We start from the raw sequence: 21,781 nt of genomic DNA, 5'->3' as shown, positions 1-21,781 counted from the left end.
CTCCAACTCTTCCTACCATCCTACACAGGCCCGTGTGGTTGGTCCCATGTTACAGAGAGGTAAAAATGGTGGGTTAGAACAGTGGAGAGACTCACCACAGCTAAGAGTGGCAGGATCAGGTCCAGATCCCCGTTTGCCAGAGCCTGGAACCCACATAGTTGGGTTTTTTTTTTTAATTTTATTGCAGCAAAATATACACAACCTAAGAATTATCATCTTAACTAATTTTAAGGGTACACTTCAATGGAACTGAGTAAATTCACTCTGTTGTGCAAGCAGAGAAAACTCTGCCCTGTATCCATTAACTATAAATTCCCATTCCTCCTCCACAGTCCTTGGCAACCACCATCCTACTTCTGTCTCTATGAATTCGACTACTCTGGGTACCTCATATAAGTGGAATCCTACGGTGGTTGTCATTTTTGTTTCTGGCTTCTTTCACTCAGCACAACGTCTGCAAGCTTCATCCATGTTTAAAGGTCACATTTTTTAATCTTGGCATCATTTCCAGCTATCCACAGGGAAGCTTTGGCATGGCTCAGCATGGAGGCTGTGCAGATCAACTCAACACCCACAACCCAAATTTATGGAACAACCTGGGACTCATTCTTGGTCACAAAGAATATTGTAACACTCAATTCTGAGCCTGAAATTGTGGTCCAACAGTCCCTGCACTGCCCACAGAAAGGCTTACTAATTACAAGAGAATTAAGATAACTGCAAAATCCTTCGAGCTCATAATTTCCACCTACCCTCCTCCTATACAAACACAGATATCACACAGAATGATGCTCCCACTGTTGATTTCCTTTGCTCCTCCTGATGGTCTGAAACATGACACAGGGAGAAGAAAGAAGTGTTTGTACTCTACAGAGTTAAAAAAAAATAATAAAAAGGAAGAGTTGGTCTTCTTTGACTTTATGTCAATCATTCCATGATAGATGAGTGTTTACATTATTTTGTAAAACAATACAATATTTGGTTCACTGCTCACAATATTTTTTTGTAAAAAAAATACTTAAAAATCCATATTCCACACACACAGTGACATGGTAATGGTGACTATGTTTCACATAATTGTTGATGTAGTTTTTACTTCTTAGCAGCTAACACATTCCATCTGGACAATTAATTAGCTCTTAGAAGGTCAGCACATAAAGTACCATGAAACCATTTCCAAGCACTGTCCATGAAGACTCATCCCTCCTTGCTCTTCTGGTTATGTGGCACGTTTTCATCCTGGGGAATACCTCCCTGGCTAGCTTTATGTAACAAGTCAGTCTTTTTCTATTGTAGTCTGACTAGATACTTAAAAAAATGTTTTTGGCTTAATGGAGTTTGGGTTATGTCATAGATATGAAAAATAAAGTAAATAAGAAAGTGAGGTTAAATATTTCTGAGTTAAAAAAGAAAAGAAAACTGCATCCCACTGTAGAAAAAAACACCTTCGAGCTAGAAAACATTTCAGGACAGTTATATTTTGTTATTCTTCTGGGATTATGTTCCAGAACCAGAATTGCGGTCATTTTGTTTCTCAAATGGTCTCCTTGATCCTAACCTGTTATTTATTTTCATCATCAGAATGTTTTTCAAGACAGAGCCAGAGTTACCAAGTCAGCATAAGCAGCAAATGGCCTGAAGATTCTGGAAATTGAGCAAACTCATGTCATATATCACAAGTCAACCCAGATCATTCAGGTCAAACATGGGGGGTCCTCATGAGTATTTGGGTAGCTTCTTCTTATCACAAAACCTATTGATATTAGTATTACTACTGAACAGATATATCTTCAAAGCTACACGCTATTTGGCTTTTGTTATGTGACTTTATCTAATGTTTTTACCTCTGTTTCTCTCATCTCCAGCTGGACAACTTTACTCAAAATAGAAACTTTTCTGAGCATAAATCCAAGTGGCTTTCCACAAGATTTCGTGTACATGGAGCTTCTGAGATGATTTCTCTCTACTCATCAATAATTTATAGTAACTTTTATGCTTTCATCTTTTAAATTCTATACTGAATTAAAAGTGATTATGTACCAACTTTACAATACTACTGATTCCATATTTGTCTGTGTATATACCATTACCCAAAGCTTTATATTTTCATACACTTTCATATTGCTATTAAGCACCCTTTTGTTACAACTTGAATGACTCCTTTCACCATTTCTTATGGGACAGGTCCAGTGATGATGAACTCTCTCAACTTTTGTTTATCTGGGAGTCTTGTTTTCTCTTTCATTTTTGGAAAATAGTTTTGCTAGGTAGAGTACTCTTGGTTTGCAGATTTATTTATTTGTTTGTTTGTTAGTTTATTTTCAGAACTTTGAATATATTATTCCACTCCCTTCTGGTCTTCAAAGTTTTTGTGGGTAATTCTATGAGAGCTTCATGAGTTGTTATTCCCTTATGACTTTTAAGGCTCTCTCTTTGCTTTTGCTTTACAATATGTCTGATTCTGATTACAATATGTCTTAGTGTTGGTCTCTTTGGGTTAACTCTGTGTGGAGTTCTTTTAGCTTCTTGAATTTGTATGTCCTTGAATTTGGGAAGTTTTAGCCATGATTTCTTTAAATAGGCTTTTTGCCCACTCTCACACCACCCACTGTCCCCCTCCATAATCTCTTTCTGAGACTCCCAGAGTGCTTCTATTGGTCTACTTGATAGTATATCATAAGTCTCTTAGGCTTTGTTCATTTTCCTTCTTCTTGTTCTTCCTCTTATCCCACTTCTTCTCCTTCTCTGACTGGATCATTTCAAATGATTTTTCAAGTTTGCTGATTCTTCAAGTTTGCTGATTTTTGTGCTTGATAGTCAGTCTGTTGTTGAGCTCCTTTAGTGAATTTTTCAATTCAGTTTCGGTATTCTTCAACTGTAGAGTTTGTGTGGTTCTTTTTTTATTGTTTCTCTCTCTTTGCTGATATTCTCACTTTGTTCATACATTGTTTACTTGATTTCATCTTGTGTGTTGTGTTCTCCTTTAGCTCATTGAGCGTTTTTATGCTGGCTATTTTGAATTCGCTCTCAGATAACTCATAGGTCTCTATTTCTTTAGGGTTTGTTTCCAGAGATTTATTTTGGTCCTTTGATTTGGCCATGTTTTCCTGTTTCTTTGTATGCATTGTGATCTTTTGTTGAGATCTGGATATTTGAAAAGAACAGCTACTTCTTCTAGTCTTTATGGATTATCTTCATGTAAGAGAAAATCTTCTCCAGTAAGCCTAGCTAGAGATTCTGTAGGTCTCTCCAACCTTTTCTGGATTGTGACTTCTCTAGGCTTGTGTGTGTAATTTCCCAGCTGAAGAAATGTGCTTATTTCTATTCACCAACTTCCCTTGGTGTCTTGTCTGCCATCCTGTAATCTTTCTGATGCTGCAGCAAATCAAGAAGCCCACCTTTGTTCTCAGTGTCTCCCAGGTATCCAAAGTGTACTATTTATTGCCTTTCTTGTCAGTGCTCTGAGTGAGGTAATATAGAAACTACTCTTTGGAAGCACCCTAAAAATCCAGATCATTGAACATGTGATCCATCTTTATTTCCCTTCCAAGGGAGAGAGACTGAGTTGGGAGTTTTCTTCCAATCATGCAGCATATGCTGGGAGTGAGATGGAGTTTGGTGGGTAAGTGCTATGGACTTTCCTACCTACTCCAATGCATCTCTTTTTGGCCTTGCACTCATCTGGGGGTGCTGTAACCTCTCAACTGTCTTCTGATGTTCTCACAAAGGCAATCATATGGTTTATATATCTAGTCCATATTATTGTTAAATCAATGTCTCCAAGGGGAAGGACTCTCTGGGGCTTCCTATTCCACCCTGTTGCTAATGCCACTCGGTTCCTCTCTGTAGTCATTGGTGATATGAGCACTTGCACTTTTGCAGATTTTTCTTTAAGATACCTGTTCATCTTGGCAGCTGATTAAAATTTTCCTTAAAGTTACTTCAAGTTGCTTCTACCTGTGCTAATACATGTCTTCTTATGAAATCCTTGTCACTCATCACTGTTCAGTGTTTATACTTGTTCAACAAATGTGACAGGTAAATATTTCACAAATCACTCAACTGAACATTCTTCTTAAGAGAAGGCAACAATGGCGTTCCTTTCTCTGCTAACTAATATAGTGAAACAATTAAAATAATGTTGGTCAGGCATGCCTTATTCTTTCCTTTCTTGAATCTTACAGCTTCTTTCTCCTTATCTGTCTTATCATAATCCCCTCTCCCCCAAAACATTTAATGGTTTTCATTCTGTGCCTTTTTATGCATCTTCAACCCATCTTCCTAGTAAACACAACAGTCAGGACTCCTTTATGTCCATAGAAGGTATAAGTGGTTTTAAGGCTATAAAAGCTGAATGCTCAAGAATCATGTTAGGCTTACGAGTGCTGAAACTAAGCAAAGGAATTCCCTCTTCCCCCAAAAAACCCAAATCTTGCATGGTGGGGATACTATGGTAATAGTGGGAGAGATAGTCAAGAAAATGGAAAATCCAGACATAATGGAATAACAATAACAATATTTTTACGTGTAAAAATGGGGAGACAGTGGCTGCAAATAACGGCTTCTGTGCAACTGTGTCACTCTTAGGAAAGAGCACCGACAGGCAACTGCGTCCTTGTAGTAGGCAATACAGTGAATCCCCAAATGAGTGCCTTCTTTTCCTTAGACCTTTCTTAAGTGCCTTTTGCACTCATACTCTGACTCTGACACTAAACTGGATCAACTTTGCCATGCAGTTAACAAGGGAGTTTGAAGGGCTCTAATGGGCTTCACTCCTGGTCAGTCTGTAGATCTCCAGTAAGTCAGGCATTTTCTGGTTATATAACCTTGTAGGAAGAGTCCTCAATTAGAAGTCGGGGATACAGATTCTTGTCCATCATCTTACCTAGGACTTTCTATCTGATCTTTACCCAGGAATCAGTTGGCTCTCCATGACAGTCCATATTCATTTTGAAAAGGGAAGGGAAGATGATCAAATACACACATTGCTAGTAACTGAAATGCTCAAGGCAATTTCAGAATTGGGGGACTTGGGCCATGAAGGTGAATATTTCTCCTCTACATCAACATTTATCCTTACTCCTAATGCCTGGGTAGAATACTCACGGGGTGGAACAAGATTCCCAGAATAATTTTATGTAAAGGTTTTAGGTTGTGGTGTATACAGAGTGCTGGAATTGAGAAATAACCACTTACAAGGAAGCACTAATTACTTAAGTTTAATGTCTGTTATGCTTCCTTGGGAAGACCTATTCAGAACCAGGAGGATAGAACAAAGAAATAATCACTTACTCTTGAAATAAGCTGCATTGTTGTCCTAAAGATGAATTTTATTCTGTTCAATAAAACACCATTTTTTTGTCTCTTACTATGAACAAAGTACAAAATTTCTGACTTACTCTATATGTAACTTATGTCACAGATTTATCATCAGGAAAAGTGACATGAATAATATTCTTTCTTTTCTTCACTTTCATTCTAGGACTTAGGCCAGTGCTTCACTGATCTGAGCCCCAACTTTCTTAACTGAAACACAAAAGTAATAAGCTACCCCTTACACAAGGGGTAGAGGACGAACACAGAAGGAAGGAGCAGAATTATAAGTCTTACTGTGGAGCTTGGATGTAGGTGGTATTCAATAAATGTTAATTTCCCTTTCATTCTGAATTCTGGAACATTTTTAGTGGAGTAAGTGACTAAGTTGAAATATTTTATAAATCTAAGTAATATTAAAAAATAGTAAATATTACTAAAACAGATTCACTAACACCATACAAAGCTATGGGCGGGTAGACTAAAGTGATGGAAAATGAACAAATTATTCCCACAGATAAATGGGAAGAATAAATTCAGCAGAGATAGAGAAAGGGCAGTCCAAAAGAAATTTCAACCAGATGACTAGATAAAAAATGTCTGAAGAAGGAGAATGTTGCTTTAAAACTTTTGGTAGGATGAAGCAGAAAACTAGGACTCCATGGAAAAGATATATATATTTCAAGGATTTACTACTTGCATTCACTTGTGGCCAACTGTTCCTGTAGGGTAGGGATCAGTGACACAATATACGCTTGCAGTCACTTTGGCTCCCAGAAAGAAATTATAGAATCTTGGGGTTTAATGTTATTGTCACAGCTGTTGTTGACAGTTGTTATTAGCAGCTGCAACTCCATCTCTTAGAAAAGACTTGACAGGTGGTATTGGTTGAGGACAGACATACATGGGGATTGTCTTGGTAAATTCAGACCCATGGAATTGCTGGTGCGATGTTGGGTTAATAACTGGCAGCTATCATAATATATCATGTAATGTCAACATGATTTTAATGTTGTCTCATCAAGTAAGATAGGACATGCAATGATGCCCCCACTGCATGGGAAGAAATTGAGGAAAGAGACATATCCTTCTCTGAATTCCACCTGTACTTTTGCTTTTGCATTCCTCAGTATACCTCTATATAGTAAATTTTGGATGTGGAGTAAACCTCATATTTTTTAAAATTAACATATAATGTATTACTTGTTAAACTCATATTTTTATTTCCAATCATGGAATATATATTTGCCAGATCCATCCAATAGACTGCAAAAAGGAGCCAAGATTACTTATTATCAATAAAATGTGAAATGATTCCCTACTCTCTACCTTGAATCTGGGCTTCTGTCTTTTAGTCTTAAGATGCAGCAGAAGTGGTGGGGTACCAGCTCCAAGCCTCAGTCTCTAGAGGCCTTGAGCCTGACTCTCAGTAGGAATTCTTCCATCATTATTTGAGCAAGCCTGGGTTAGCCTGCTGGAGAATGTAAGGTGCAGCCTTCCCAGCCTGAGACATTCAACAAATCCAGCCAAGAGAAGCCCACACCAGAAGGATAATCTCACTGAACTTAGCTCTAATTACTGACCCACAGAATCATCAACTATATAAGATGGTTGTTCTATGGATGGACCTAGAGGGTATCATGCTAAGGGAAATAGGTTAGACTGAAAAAGACCAATACCAGATGATTTTGCTTATACATAAAATCTAAAAAATGAAATGAACAAACAAGAAAGGAAGAACAGATAGATCTATAAATACAGAGAACTGATGGTTGGCAGAGGGGAGGGAGATGGAGGGGATAGGCAAAAGGGGTGAAGGGGAGTGAAAATTATTCATCCCATAATTGGGATGAATAAGTCACACGGGTGAAAGATACAACATAGGGATAGAGTCAATGCTCTTGTGATAATGTTATATGGTGACAGATAGCAGCTACAATTGTGGTGAGCATAGCATAACACATAGAGGTATCAAATCACTATGTTGTACCCGAAACTAATGTAATATTGTGTGTCAACTACACTACAGTAAAAACAAGTTTAAAAGAAAAAAAATAAAATGGTTGTTTTAAGTCAGTTGTTCTATAGTTCATTACATAGAAATAGATAACTGATACTATCCAGCACTTATCCACAGAGTTAGAACTCAATGAGTGTGAGCTGTATGACTGATTAGCCAGCTCATTTTCTCTTCTCAAGATCTGGATAAGTGGTCTAGCAGTGTCTCAGACTGAACTGTTGGCTCTGATTCTTCATTCTGGCTCTATACTTGATTCCACATAACTTTGTAGTTTTCCTTAAAAAATGTAGAAGGTACTTTCTTTGGATGCTGGAATGAGAGCGGAAGTGAGGGTTCATCAGTTCTGAGCCTAAAATGAAGAGGTCTGGTATTTTTACTTGCTCTATTGTATTTTTACCACTGCCACAAGAAGACAGCTGCTTCTGTCCAAGTCTGGGACCCAGAATATCTGTATATGAAATAAATGTTTATTGTTTTGTACAACTGAGATTTAGGGGTGGTTGTTACACAGCAATAGCTGACTCAAACAAACAGTGTTATTTTGACCTGAGAATCTGTATAATCCCCCTTCCCTGGTAAATGAGTGACTGGGATCCAGGATTCTGGGCCCTTTGCCTGCAGAAGAGTCATTGAGAAACTTTGGAAAAATGATCTTCAGAGGCCACATCAAGATCCAACCAAGCAGAGAGTCCTATCAAAGCATCAGAGAAATGGGACAAGGCAGAAAGGCAGATACCAGGTAAAGGGGCCTCAAAACCAGAGCTGGAGGCAAAGCAAGTAAATTCTGGAAGAAAAGTAATAGGAGATGAGACCTGAAGAGATTTCATGAAAGCCTTGGCTTTTTCGAGGGACGTCTATGTCATTAGTCCTGACAAGAGAATGAGTTGTCAAGCCAGTTTAATAAAGGGGGCTTTTGTGGAGAATAAGGTATGCTCTTCAACTCCTTCTCTTCCTCTGGAGCCACAAGGATGTAGCTGGCCACCAGCCATCTGCAGCTGTTGGTAGTTAGCTCAGCCCCTTGGGTGTGGTCTCTCAGGGACATGAATTTGCTCTTCTCCAGATGTTCTGCTCACATTCTGGCAGGCCCATTTCCTACCCATCACTGGGTATCAAGACAACGTGTGTGCTTAGCTTCTAGAATAGCTATCCAACTGAACTTTTTGTGATGATGAAAATGGTCTATGGTCTGCACTGTCCAATATGGTAACTGTTATTGACAGGGGGTTACTGAGCACTTGAAATGTAACTGGTGTGACTGAGGAACTAAATTTCAAAATTAAATTTTAGTTAATTAAAATCACACAACTTAATTTAATCTTAAATGTGGCTAGTGGTTGCTAAACTGGGCGGTACAATTCTCGAGGGCAGCGTGCTGGTCAACTCCACTACATTATGAAGCTTTAACAAATACTACTCATTAAAAAGAGAAGCCAAGCCTTTCCAGTAAGAACCAGAGGCTTGCTGTCCCTCCTGCAGCTTCTGCTTCAGAACTGAGCAAACCAGGTGTTGGCAGTCAGCCCATAGAGTGATAGAGGTTAAATTTCCAGGGCCAAAAGCCACTCATTCTGAGGAAGGTTTTTATGGCAAAAGAGTTGCCACCATCCAAAGAAAATGGACACTAGTACAATAGGCCTGTGGCGTTTTCAAGCCTCTCGGCAAGTTCTAGAGTATGCAGCAGCTGCTGATAGGAACCTCCTTCTCCTGCTTGATTAGAGAGACTCAGAACTCAAGTCACAACATTTGGTGCCTCCTATTGTTTAAAAACCCAAACCAAAACAAAAAGCAGAAAATATTTATAACTGAACTCATGTGAACTCATTTTTATGCTCCAGGGTTGGAAAATAATCCAGGATGGTTGGAATGTGAAGTTTGCTTTCAGATATGCTATTCCCCAGTTTAGACAAAAGCCGAGTGTGTTGCAAAAGGCCTTCTCAGAAGTCTACACTTAAAGAATGAGAGTGCAAATGTTCTGGACTGTGTTCCCTGAAACAGATTTGTCATTTTTCAGCTCTCTCTGATCAGAACCTCTTCATAAAAGGGTGTGAATTATGGCTGCTGGTTTGATGACCTTTAAGCGCTGGTACCATATCACTCAGAGAGACTCTCCAGATGTTACCCAAGCGTTTTTGCCTTAGTTTCCCTCTTTTGTATTCCTTTAAACCTGCACTGACTTTCAGCTACCAACAAGCTAGCCTCTTTTTTTTTTAAGATTTTATTTATTTATTTGTCAGAGAGAGAGATAGAGAGTACAAGCAAGCAGAGTGGCAGGCAGAGGCAGAGAGAAAAGCAGGCTCCCCACTGAGCAAGGAGCCCGACATGGGACTTGATCCCAGGACCCTGGGATCAAGACCTGAGCCAAAGGCAGTGGCTTAACCAACTGAGCCACCCAGGCGTCCCCAAGCTAGCTTCTTAATGGCCCAGTATCATCTGTGCAAAGAGTGTGTGCTAACTCTGGTCACCATCTTGGAACATCTCAACATCAAACTCCAGCTCCCCATCCTGCCTCAGTCTCCAAAGGCTCTTTCCAACTTCCTGAAAGCTGTGGTGCTGGCACAGTGCAATCCTGTGCTTCAGTACTCATCTTGATTTCTCATCTGGTACTCTTTCTGTGTCCTTGACTTTGCAAATGCACAGCAGGAACTTTGTAGGAGCTGCCTAAAAGAGCACCTGGAAACCCATCACCTCCTTGCATCTTCCTTGATGTCTGCACAAGAAGGAGCTCAATGGATCCCTGACATTAGATTGAAGGGCTGATAAGAGCCACAGGTCTACATTTGCAACACCAGGAGATTTGGCATTTCTGGGCTTCGGTGCCTCATGACAATGATCTGCCATGAGCAGATCAGCTGAGAGGAGAGTTTCTGAAGGAAAGGTGGAGGAATGGGTGGTTCTGGGCAGCACGGTAAGAGCAGAAGACTGGATATGCCCTATAGCCTTGTTCTTGGTGTGGTTTGAGGTAGGGCAGCAGTGTTACTCAGTATCTGGTTAAAAATGCCGAATCTCAGCCCCTTCCCCAGACCATGTGAATCAGAATCTGCATTTTAACTAGATCCCCAGTGATCCACCTGCACATTAAAGTTTGAGAAATGCTGGTCTATAAGTAAGCAGACATTTGGGGTTGTACCTAAGGAGTGTAAGTCCTCGTAAAAAGGAACACTTCACTTCACTGCATGTTTGAGAACTAGATATAATTCCTGAAGGGACCAGAATCAGCACACTCTGAGAAAGAATGCCAAAATCCAGTTCTTTTCATGGGTGAACAATATTACATGTCCTTAGTAAAAAACAAAAAAACAAAACCCTTTACCCATATTCATGTCTGAGAAAATTAGGTCTAAAGGTTAAGGGCTGGGGCACCTGGGTAGCTCAGTGGGTTAAGCCTCTGCCTTCAGCTCAGGTCATGATCTCAGGGTCCTGGGATCGAGCCCCACGTAGGGCTCTCTGCTCAGCAGGGAGCCTGCTCCCTCCTCTCTTTTTCTCTGCCTGCCTTTCTGCCTACTTGTGATCTCTGTCTGTCAAATAAATAAATAAAATCTTTAAAAAAAAATAAAGGCTAAGGGCTACTGCTGAGGCGGGGTGGATGGGATAACTATTCAAGGATCTAAGAGATCTAGGGGGGAAATGAGCCTATTTTGACTCTGTTGGTTTGGTAATGTCAGTCTCTGGGAATCCACTCAAGCATCCATACAGGACCACTGCCAGAACAGAGGAAGGCACAACTAAACAGATAGGCATCAAGAGGGATCCTTAAAAACAGGAAGTTTGGTGGGATTTAGGGGGGTCAGAAATTACATTCTTTGCCTCATTTTATTACCTCCAGACATTTAGAGTGAAGAGTCTGGGAAATGAACTTGGAATTGGCTGCTCAAGAAAGAGAACAGAAAATCCTACAGGCACTTTTCAAATCAAACCCATACCAGAAAGAGACCAGCAGCTCTTAACACTTGTGCTTTTCAGGTAAGAAACATTTTCAGAGCCAGTGATAACGTCATTCAGCAGGACACTAGGATAGGCCCCTTGAAAAATGTCTCTGGGCTTTGCCAAAATTTACCCTGGTAGAAGAATGAGAGCCAGGAAACTTAACCTTCTCTTTCTCCGGGTAACACAGACTAACAACAAGGCCAGAGTTGCAGCTTTTTCCAGCTCTACAAATGCTCTCCCTCTGATCTCTCATGCTAGGACAGAACCTCACATCTCATTTCTCAGGTAAGGAGCAAGTGAATTATCCATCCATTTGCTCAGCAAACACAAGACAGAAGACCCAATCATGTCCCAGCAGGTGAGGTCTCATCTGACTTCCTTCACTAATATGTTGGGTGTCCCAGTGACATCAGATGACAGCTGCAGCTGCCTGCCCCCCAGATGAACCCCTGTCTTGCTTTCAAAGCTTCGGTGTCAAGGTCTGGTAATGTCAGCTCTTATTCTTCCCGTCTCTTCCTCTCAAGAATGCCTAATCTCTCACCATCTGTATGGTTTCCCATGACAGAGCACTGCAGAATGTACTGGTTTTGAAGAGCTCTGAACTTGAAATGCTCAAGTGCAATCATTATCTCTTCAAGCCTCACCCCAAAGAAGATTGACAGCACATAGGCTCTTAAGACTCCCCAGTTCATCATTTCTTTTATCCCAAAGGGAAAAGAATCACCATTTAAGCTTATTTCTAACATGCTGGAAGCTGCCCTGATGATAAAAAGATCTGCTTAACTAGTCAAGGTGACGTGGGGAAGCTTTGCAGGATTATAGCTTGGATGCACTGCAAGACCCTCAGGCTAGGCAGATTTTGATGGGATTCCCAGTTGCTGAATTAACTTTGGGGATTATGGAGTGAGTCAACCAAAGAAAACTGGTCTAGTTCCTCTTAAAATGCAAAGGAGGGCCTTTGTGGGGTGGGGGTGGGCTGTGTGGGGCGAAGTAGGGGTTTTGTGACTTCTGGTGGGTTCCAAGTGTTTTTTTTTTCCCCCTCTGCAGGACAAAGTGCCTAAAACCATAGTTATCCCCCACCTTCTATTTTTCCTTTTTGATCAACTTTCCTCTCAGTTAAGATATCCCTTTGCCATAATTTAATCTGCACCCACACTTTATTACTTGCATGACAAGCCATAACCAGAACTGCTCTTAAGATTATCATCTGTCATTGGCAATAAACTACAGCTCCTTCTGTCAGTTTCCAATAACCTTAATCCAAACCCAAATGGGGCCTAGAACTCTTTATCATATAATGCATCAAAGGGAGGGGCTGCAGCCCAGAGGAACACCCCACAAAATGCTGCCCAAAGTGGTTGGATGTTAGCTAAGTTGATGCTCCAGATATGTAACGTGTATAACAAGTTATTCCAAAGTGTGATGGCATAAGTCAACCATTTCTATGCTCACAGATCCTATAGATCCATGGAGAGAGTTCATCTGTTCTAGCTGGCAATGTTGGTGTGGCTTGAGGATTGCTTGTTCTGTTTGGCTCTGGGCTGGAAACATTCAAATAGCTGGAGTAAGAAATCTGGGGATCCCTGGGCTTCTCTTTCTACCCTTGTACTGTCTCTCTAGCATGGCAGCTCAGGGTAGTTAGACTTCTTTCATGGTGTCTCAGGGCTCCAAAGTCCATGTCCTGAGAAGCTTGACAGTGAGCAGGGGAAGCCCTATTGCCTTTTCTGATCCAGTTTTGAAAGCTAGGCAGTGTTTCTTCCCTCTCACTCTATTTTCTGGAAGTGAAGCTCTAGGCAGCCCACAGTCAAGGAGAAGGAAAATAGACTATTATTTTTTAATAGGAGAAATGGAAAGGAAATTGCTGTCATGTCTCAAGCCACCACAGTTGGGCAGGAGTGACTTGGGGAGATGTATGGATGCCAGGAAGCAATGTTGGGGAGGGGGCTGGGAGTTCTGGTCTGCTCTGATGGTCCACCCTGCCATGGGTTTGCATTTTGGTTTGTGGGAATCTGAACCATTCCAAACTCCCAAAAGTTTCAACAGTTGGCCACAGACCCTTTCAATTCTGAGGACAGAGTCAGGCATGACTTTAGAATCTCTTCTGCTTCCATCTGAAATAACAATTTCTGTCACTGTTCTACCCAGTTAGTCCTTACAGTGGCTCCGTGGGATAGGTATTATCACTGTGCCCATTTTTCAGATGAAGAAACAGAGGCACATGAGGCATAAAAAATACTTACTTAAGATCACCTAGTTGGTACATGGATATTATGCGCTGAATTGTGTCTCCCAAAATATATGTTTCAGTTTGAATCCCCAGTATCTCAGAATGTGACTGAATTTGGAGATAGGCCTTTAAAGAGATGATTAAGGAAAAAGAGGTCCTATGGATGGGCCCTAATCCAACATGACTGGTGTCTGTATAAGAGATTAGGACATAGACATGCATCCAGGCAAAACCACATGAACACACAGTGAGATCAATGACCATCTACAAGTCAAGGAGAGAAGCCTCAGATGAAACCAACCCAGCTGGCACCTTGATCTCAGACTCCCAGCCTTCACGAGTGTGAGCAAAGAGATTCCTGTTGGTTAAGGACCCCAGTCTGTGGTACTTAGTTAAGCCCCTAGGAGACCAATGCATGGTGACACAGGAATCTGAACCCAGATATCCTGACTCTAGCCCACATTCTCACCCATTCTACTCTGGGTCTGGAAAGTGGGGGTCTCCATCAGTGATCCTCTTCTCCAAATTTCCCCACCATTAGTAAAACAATGTTTTTTAAGACAGGCTGGCGCTCCTCACTGGCAAATTTCAAGAAGGATGGTCAGGGGGAATGGGAGGAGAAAGCAACTCAAAGTGAGGGGGAAAAACCCACTTGAAATGAGATTATTTATAATAGGACGAGAGGAGTTTTAAAGCTCCCTGGGATTTGGCTTGGAAGTTGGAGATCAAAAACAGAAGTCACAGAGCCCCCCAGAGCCTCCCTGACTTCATTATCCTGAAGTTATATAATATACAGCCTTGGCTGAACCAGGCACTAGAAATTCCTGCTGGACACCCCTGTTCTTTTTATTAAATCTTTCCTTTTACAGTTGCTTCTCTGAGAGACAGAAAGTTATGGGGCTGGTGATGGATGAGAATATGTTGGCAGGTGGGTGGCTCAGGATACAGACCTTGGATGGCAGACTTCTCCCAGGAGACTTTCCCTGCTCTAGACTTCAGAGAGGGGACCCCAGAACTGTCCGCCCAAACTCAAATCTTCATTCCACCACCATTTACCCTCCCAGATCTGCCCTGAAACAAACATCATGGTTTGTTGTTCCATGTGCCCATGTGGGAAGAAAAGGCCTCAATGCCAAGGTCACCTCCACTAAGACATCTCAAAGCTCTACTGCTTCAATACTGGGAGGCTGCTTCTGTTCCTTGCTGGCCAATGACGGAGGATGGTGGGAAGAAGGGCCTGGATGTATGTCCGTGACGGCCATGGTTTTGTGGGCTTCTTGCCTAACATCTCCGGGTAACACTTCAAAGTACTCTAGGGGTGTACTACTGGGGGGGGCACAAATGCACTGGCACAGAACCTACCAGGCCCTCTCCATGACCCATTCTCACACCTCATCAGTGTTTGGAGTACAGAGGAAGGACTGGGTTGACTCCAGAGGAGCCTGATGAAACCAGTTTCATTTGGAACCTTGTCCCATAGGACTATAAGCTCTGAAGGCTGAGGCCATTTCCATCTAACCCGGCATGCAATGCTCAGCTTGGTGCCTACAGGCTATATGTTCCACCCAAATGTAAGGCCCACAAGGACACGGGCTTCACTGGCCTGGTTTACCATTAGTAGGTACCCAATAAATGCTGAATAAAAGAGTGGGTGAGTGGCCGATAGTTATCCTGTCCTGTTGGGGGGCGGCTGGAAGCATCTGCCAAGGTGATTTGCTCCTTTCCTTCTTCCCATGCCTCAAAGGGGCACTGGAGGGAGTTCTCAGTTGCATAAGCAGCACCTTGGGCTGAGCCATGTTTGGGCTCTTGGCTGAAGAGGACATTAGGAGAGTGTGATGCTGGAAAGGAGCTGATGTCCTTATAGATGTGGCTCAAGATCAATTGATCAAAATTCCTAAATGGCTCCTAGGCCTTCCAATTCCCTCTGGATAAGCAGACCCTCACTGGGACCCATTTCCTTCAGGGTGATTTCAACACAGAAGCTTCCTTTCTAGTTCAGGTGCCCACCATTGGGGTGGCCTTGGCAGCAGTGGGCCAGTCTAGGCCAGCTGTTTCAAAATAGACAGAGGGCCTGGGAACTGGGAGGTCAGAGCACTTGCCAAAATGTGGCCAAGAACCTACCGTTCTTCCCCAACACATTGTACCCGACTGGGTGCATGTGAATGTTCAGAGGTCCTGGACTGCTCTGCTGGACCACAGATGGGAAGCACGGAGAGGTCACACAAACTCCTTTCTGGGAAGGACTTGCTGCCCAGCCACAGGAGTGTGGTTGAGTGGTTTCCAGCTGTCATCTCTCCTGGGCTGGCTCTGCAGACAGCAGTCTTGCTTGAGGTCACATCTGGACTGGGTGGCACTCACTCACTGACTAAGAGAGGCAGTGGCACATAGGCTGGGAAGTTTGGGCCCAGATTTGTTCCAGAACTCTGCCTGCTTAGCCAAGTCTTGGAGAGCCTGCATCACAGCCTGACTTCAACTTCTTCCCTCTTCCCTTCACAGGTATTAATCCCTAAAAAAAGAGCTTGCACCTAAAACTCTGTCTCAGTGTCTGTCTGCAGAAAACCCAACCACTGGCAGCACCTAATTAACTCATTTAAAATGTCTAGGCTCAGCTTGGTCTCTCCCTGACTTTAAAAAAGGACAAAAAAGAAACCTAAGCCAAACTGAACCCAACAATAAGAAAACCAACTGGTAAAGGGATTAAACCATTTAGTGAGAATGATCTATCCCATAAATGATCTTTACCCCATCTGTGTGGATGAAGGTAAAGACCTCATAGTCAGTGAAATTAAGGCTAAAAGATTATGGCTTTAAAAGAGAGATTATGATTTGGGTGATGACCAAACAGCAAAAGGATCACAAATCAAAACACATATACGCACACACATACCACCAGCAAATTTTAATTTGGGCTGTGAGATGCTGACCTAGTAGCTCATCTGATCTTCCTTGAACACTCCTACTAACTCAGCCTCACTATTTAGGACCGGTCTTTATGTTCTTAGCAGAGTGATCCAAGTCAGGGATCTACGTGGGTCAACAGAAGCAAGGTCACAGGCAGTTGCAGAGCTGGTGGCATTTTAATCAGAATCCACGTGGTATCCAGAGGGGCCTCAGAGCATGACTGTACTTCTCTGGGTCCACAATTTGCAGTGTGCCTTTGGTTAATAAGAGCCTGTTGTGTACTGTGCACTGGATGGGAAACAGAAGTTTGAGTGATAGTGCTCGCTCTCCCAGAGCTCACAGGCCAGCATGGTGACCCAGAATGACATGTGTACAGTGGGTAAGAAAAGCAGAATGGGATCAAGAGCAAGGTTTTGGGGTAAACATCAATGTCTGCAGAAGGAGTGTTGATGGGCCTGCAGCTGCCCCAGAAAGAAAGGGCTTGGGCCAGGCAGGAAGGGCTTTCTAGGAGAAAGATACTGAGTGAGCACAAGTACACTTGAAGGGTTATTTTTACCAAATATTTACTATATACTTGGTGTTATTCTAGGTGCTTTACGTGTATTAATTCATGCAACTGTTACAATGACCCAACAAGGTAAAACTATTATTATTAACCCACTTAACAGATAAGGAAACTGAGGCACAGAAGATTTAAATAATTTGTTCAGTTTGCTCAAAGTCGCACAGGGAGCAGGTGGCAGAAATGGAGTCAGTCCCCACAGTAGGATTCCAAATTCCAAGCCCTTAATCTTACCCCAATCTTTTCAAGGTACCACTCCACCCAACCCCTATAGTTCTGCAGAAATAGCAAAGAATATAAAAGCCCATTTTGCTTGACTGTAGAGCCTAGTGGGGGTTACCGGACTCAACAGAGGTTGCAGATAGTTTGGGTTATAGAAGTGTCTTAGAGAGCAGTCCGCATTTTGGATTTAATTCTAGATCATAAGAGAGTTTGGCTCATGGGTCGGAGGAGTCCTGGGTCTCCCAGAACTACTTAGTATCCCTGGAAGTAGACCTGTGGGAAGCACTGCCCTGGCCTAAACACCGTGATGGATCTCAGAACACAGCAGCCAGGGCGGTCAGTCAATTACTTTCCTGCAGTCAGGAATCGGAGAGGCCCATTCTCAAAGCTGTCACCTACCCAAAGATGATCAACACTCATGGTGGGAGGCGCTGGGCCACCTGCTCCAGTCCTGTTTTCATCAGCGCTCATATCTATGAATTGGAGGAAGACCAATCTTCCCTGGAAACTCACCAGAGGCGAACTGCCTCCACCCTCATCACACTATTGAAATTGCTCATCAGATCTGTGGACACCTGGGAGATGGGAATGCACTACGGGAGAGAATCATGACATTAGTAGCCTGTGCCAAGATAAACAAGGGTGATGTGGGAGGAATGAATGCAAAGAATCTCATACCTAAATATAGGACAGGGTGGTGCATGGGAAAAATACCTGGAGACTGAGCAGCTCAAAAGTTCCTATGAGCCAAGAGTGAGAGCCAAGATGCCTGGGTGGGACAGTCTGTTGAACTTCTGACTCTTGGTTTTGGCTAGGGTCATGATCTCAGTATCATGAACTCGAGGCCTGGGCTGGGCTCCATGTTAGGTGCATAATCTCGATCCCACTCTGGGATGGAGACACTGACAATGGCTTAACATCCAAAGGTGGGACAGGTGTCTTGAGACAAAGTTCCAGAGGAGCAGTTGGGTGAACTGAGAATGAGGAAGAGTTCCCATTTTGAACTAAAACCTGAGGGTCCGTCTGAAGGGTCCATCTGAGATCTGACTTTCATTATTGATTAAGGAGGGAAGAGATCTATTTTGTTTTGGCAGATAAGGCAGAGAAATGGGACCAGTTGCCGCACTGTCTAGGGAGGGATATTTGAGCCGAATACTGCAAGAAAGAAATCTTCCAAAAATTCATAATAGGAGCACTTTGCAAAACTGTAAGCTCTGTATCACTGAATGACAAGCCATTGAGGGTGGATGGGCCTTTGATTGTGATGTCTGTTCTTCCATCAGTCAGTTGCCAAACAGATACCCAGCATTGTTTAGGCACTGGGGATATACCAGAAAGCAGTATCAGTGAACCTGCCTGCCCCTGGTGATAGTCACATCCCATGGGATGAGGGTCTATAATAAACAAGTACATAGTAAATTATATAGCATGTTTATGATGATATGCACTATGAAGAAAAATGAGGCAGAGAAAGGGGATTGAGAGTTCTGAGTGGGGACATGTGTGAACATTTTAGTACAATGACCAAGGAACAACAAGAGGAGACATTTGAATAATGCACAAGGGACATGGGAGAGTGAGCATGTGGATGTCTGAGGCAGGAGTGTTCCTGAAGGGAGGAAGAACAGGTGCAAAGGCAGGGGCATGGGGTGTGTTTGTGAAACAGTGGGGAGGCCAGTGAGGCCAGAGAACAAAGTGAAGGGCAAGTTCTAGCAGATGAGGTCAGAGGGCCCTGGAGGCCAGCCATTATTTGGCTTTCACTCTGAGTGTGACAGGAGCCTAATGGAGAGCTTATGCTGAGTGGTGATACATTCCCCCTTAGACCTTCAGATGTCATTCTGGCTGCTCTGTGGGGGCATAGAATGGAAAGCATGAAGAAAAAAAACAAGGAGACCACCCCGGGGCCTATGCAGCAATCCTGAGGAGGGATGATGGTGGCTTGTCCAGGATGCCAGCTGTGGAGGTGGAGAGGTGGTCAGATTCTGCATGTATTCTGAAGGTATATCCAAGAGGTTTTCATGATAGTCTGGACATGGATTACGGGGTCTTGAATCACAAAGGGTGATTCCAAGGTTTCTTTCAGCCTCTCCAAAAATGGACACACCATTTACTTATAAGAAAGACCATGGGAAGAACAGATTTGCCGGAAGTCAGGAGTCCAGGTTTGAACATATTTGAGATGTCCTATAGGTGACTGGGGATGGGGGTCTAGGATCACTAGCATGTGGCATTTAAAGCCACAAGCCTGGAAATGAGTGTGGAGAGAAAAGAGAACTGATCAGAAGACAGAGCACTCTGGTTTTTTGTCAGTGGAGACATGAGGACAAACCAAGGAGACTGAGGGGGAGTGGCGGGGAGGTGAGCCAGGGCTGTGTGGAGCCTGGAAACCAAGGAGAAGAAGTCTCCACAGCAGTGAACAACTCACTGACGTTACAGCAAATGAGAAGGCTTCTGATCAGCTTCAGATTTAGCTACTTGGAGGTCACTGTGACTTTGATGAGAGCAGTTATAGGGAAAGTGAAGGGGCACACGCCTGATTTGAGTGGGATCAAGAATCTATTCAAGGGATACTATATTGGGAGAAAATTTGCACTGAGAGGTGTGCCTTTGAACCCTCAGATTCTACATTCTTATTCTTTTCACTCAGAAAGAAGTTTTGGTTTGTGGAGAGTGGCTGAAGGGGCATTAACTACCTGAATTCCCAAAGGTCCAAAAGCCTTTGGAGAAGGTATGGTGTTGACAAAGTCTCAGGAGCAGTCAGGTAAATTTCCCAATGTCATTCTGGCCTCCAGTAGCCTTATGGGTGAAAACGGCAATAATCATTTGTGTATGGGCCATTCTGTCTGGCCATCCCTGATTGAGAAATCAGGAATCCTAGGTGAGATATCAGACTGATCACTGTTTTCAAAGAATCTCTGAACATGCAGCCATTATTTCCTTTCCTCTCTGTTCCAAGAACCAGGTCAGTGATGGATTTATCCAACATTTTAAAGGTGGGAAAACAGGCAGAGAAGCATAGATTCTTGCTGTAGAGATAGCCTGGATAAGACTAGCCTTTTATCTTAAACTTATCCACAAACCTACTGAATTTGCAGGTGTGTGTGTGTGTGTGTGTGTGTGTGTGTGTGTTGGTGAGACTTACCACAAAGGATTCCTGCTGAAAGCAAGTCACTTACATTTAGGGCTGTCATGTGTACTAGTCCCTTCTTTCCCTTATCCTTCTTGAAAAGGGAATTTAGTATCTGTAAAATCAGTATCTTCCTCCCTGAGAGCAGTGAAGAGGCTCCTATCCTCTCCATGGTTTATTTCTGTGATACTGTGTGGAAGACATAGCTAATCTCTGCCCATATCCCATCAGTATCAACCATTTCCATGCACATAAGCTGGGCTTCCAAACTCCAGCATCTGCAGCTTTGCCACAATATTCTCCACTCTACATTCACATGGGCCAGGCTGGAAGTGCTGGGGAGTTGCACCTCTGAGGAACAACCTTAATGGTCTAATGGGAGTAGGTATGTACATACCCCGACTCTCTCACTGTTGGGGTAGGATGCTGATGTGCGTGTTTCCCACCATCTCCCAGAGTTTTCCCATAGGATTGAGTCCCAGCTGTCTAGGACAGTAACCTGCTTGACAGCACACTCGTGGGTGCTTCTTTATCTCCTTTGCCTCTCTCACATTCGGGTTTCCTGGGATCCAGTCCCAAAATAAATTACTTGCTCTTGAATCTTTGTCTAAAGGTCTACTTCTAGGGAATACAAAATTGGACACAGGGGAAAGGTTCCAAGATCTGGTGTCCCTAGATTCTGTGTCATTCCCTGTCATGGCCATTCCCACTAGGAAGCAGGATGTGGCATAGAGGAAATGGATTAGAACCATGAATGGATCAGGTAGGAGCCCGATTCAGCTCAACCATTCTCTCTCTAACCAGAGTTCTCTCATTTTTAAAATGAGCGGGGTAGGCTCGCTCATCACTAAGGTCATTTTCAGTATTCACATTCTACATCTGAAGAAGAGAAAGGAAGTTAGAAGATCCCAATCTATCTCCGTGTAAGTGAAATAATATTTGACAAAAACAAACAAATACCAAAAAACCCAACAGAACAAAACCCTAAAAGGAAAAAAAAAAAAAAGAGAGGAGAAGGAGGACAATGGAGGCAGAGAAAGAAGAAGAAGAAAAGAAAGAATAAGAAAAAAGCATCAACTTTCTGGAAAAGTTTTATATCACTGGAACTGAGTAACTGACTATAGCTGACTTATAAGAAAAACAAACACTTTTCCACCTGAGTTTCCTGGTATGTGATCCAACACCGGCATATTGACTCAGTGAACATAAATCAAGGATCCACAGTTATGATCAAGATGAACAAATACTTGTTCAGTTTGATGGCAAACACCACAAAGTTCACTTACTGTGTTACCTCCTTCACCAAGTCATGAAAAGATAGAGACTCCCAAACCAAATGCTTTTTCATCTCCAAGTTCTTTTTCATAGATAGAAAATTCTATTATTTACATATAATATACATGGGGATAACCTGAAGAGGGGAAAGATAACTTCATGTAGACTACTTGAAATGAAGGAAAGATGCATAAAAAGGCTGCACTTAGATTT

General features: G+C 42.6%; 1 protein-coding gene across 1 annotated transcript in view; it reads right to left on the bottom strand.

Moving 5' to 3' along the window:
- SLC24A3 (solute carrier family 24 member 3) overlaps positions 1 to 21,781 on the bottom strand; it is a 484,555-nt gene that overhangs the window by 83,950 nt on the left and 378,824 nt on the right. The gene's annotated exons all lie outside the window — the stretch shown is intronic.

The sequence above is a fragment of the Lontra canadensis genome, unplaced genomic scaffold, assembly GCF_010015895.1.
Source record: "Lontra canadensis isolate GAN:19392208 unplaced genomic scaffold, GSC_riverotter_1.0 scaffold16, whole genome shotgun sequence".
In the NCBI taxonomy this organism is placed as follows: domain Eukaryota; kingdom Metazoa; phylum Chordata; class Mammalia; order Carnivora; family Mustelidae; genus Lontra; species Lontra canadensis.
The sequence above is the reverse complement of the archived record's forward strand: the minus strand, read 5'-3'. Positions and strand labels throughout refer to the sequence as shown.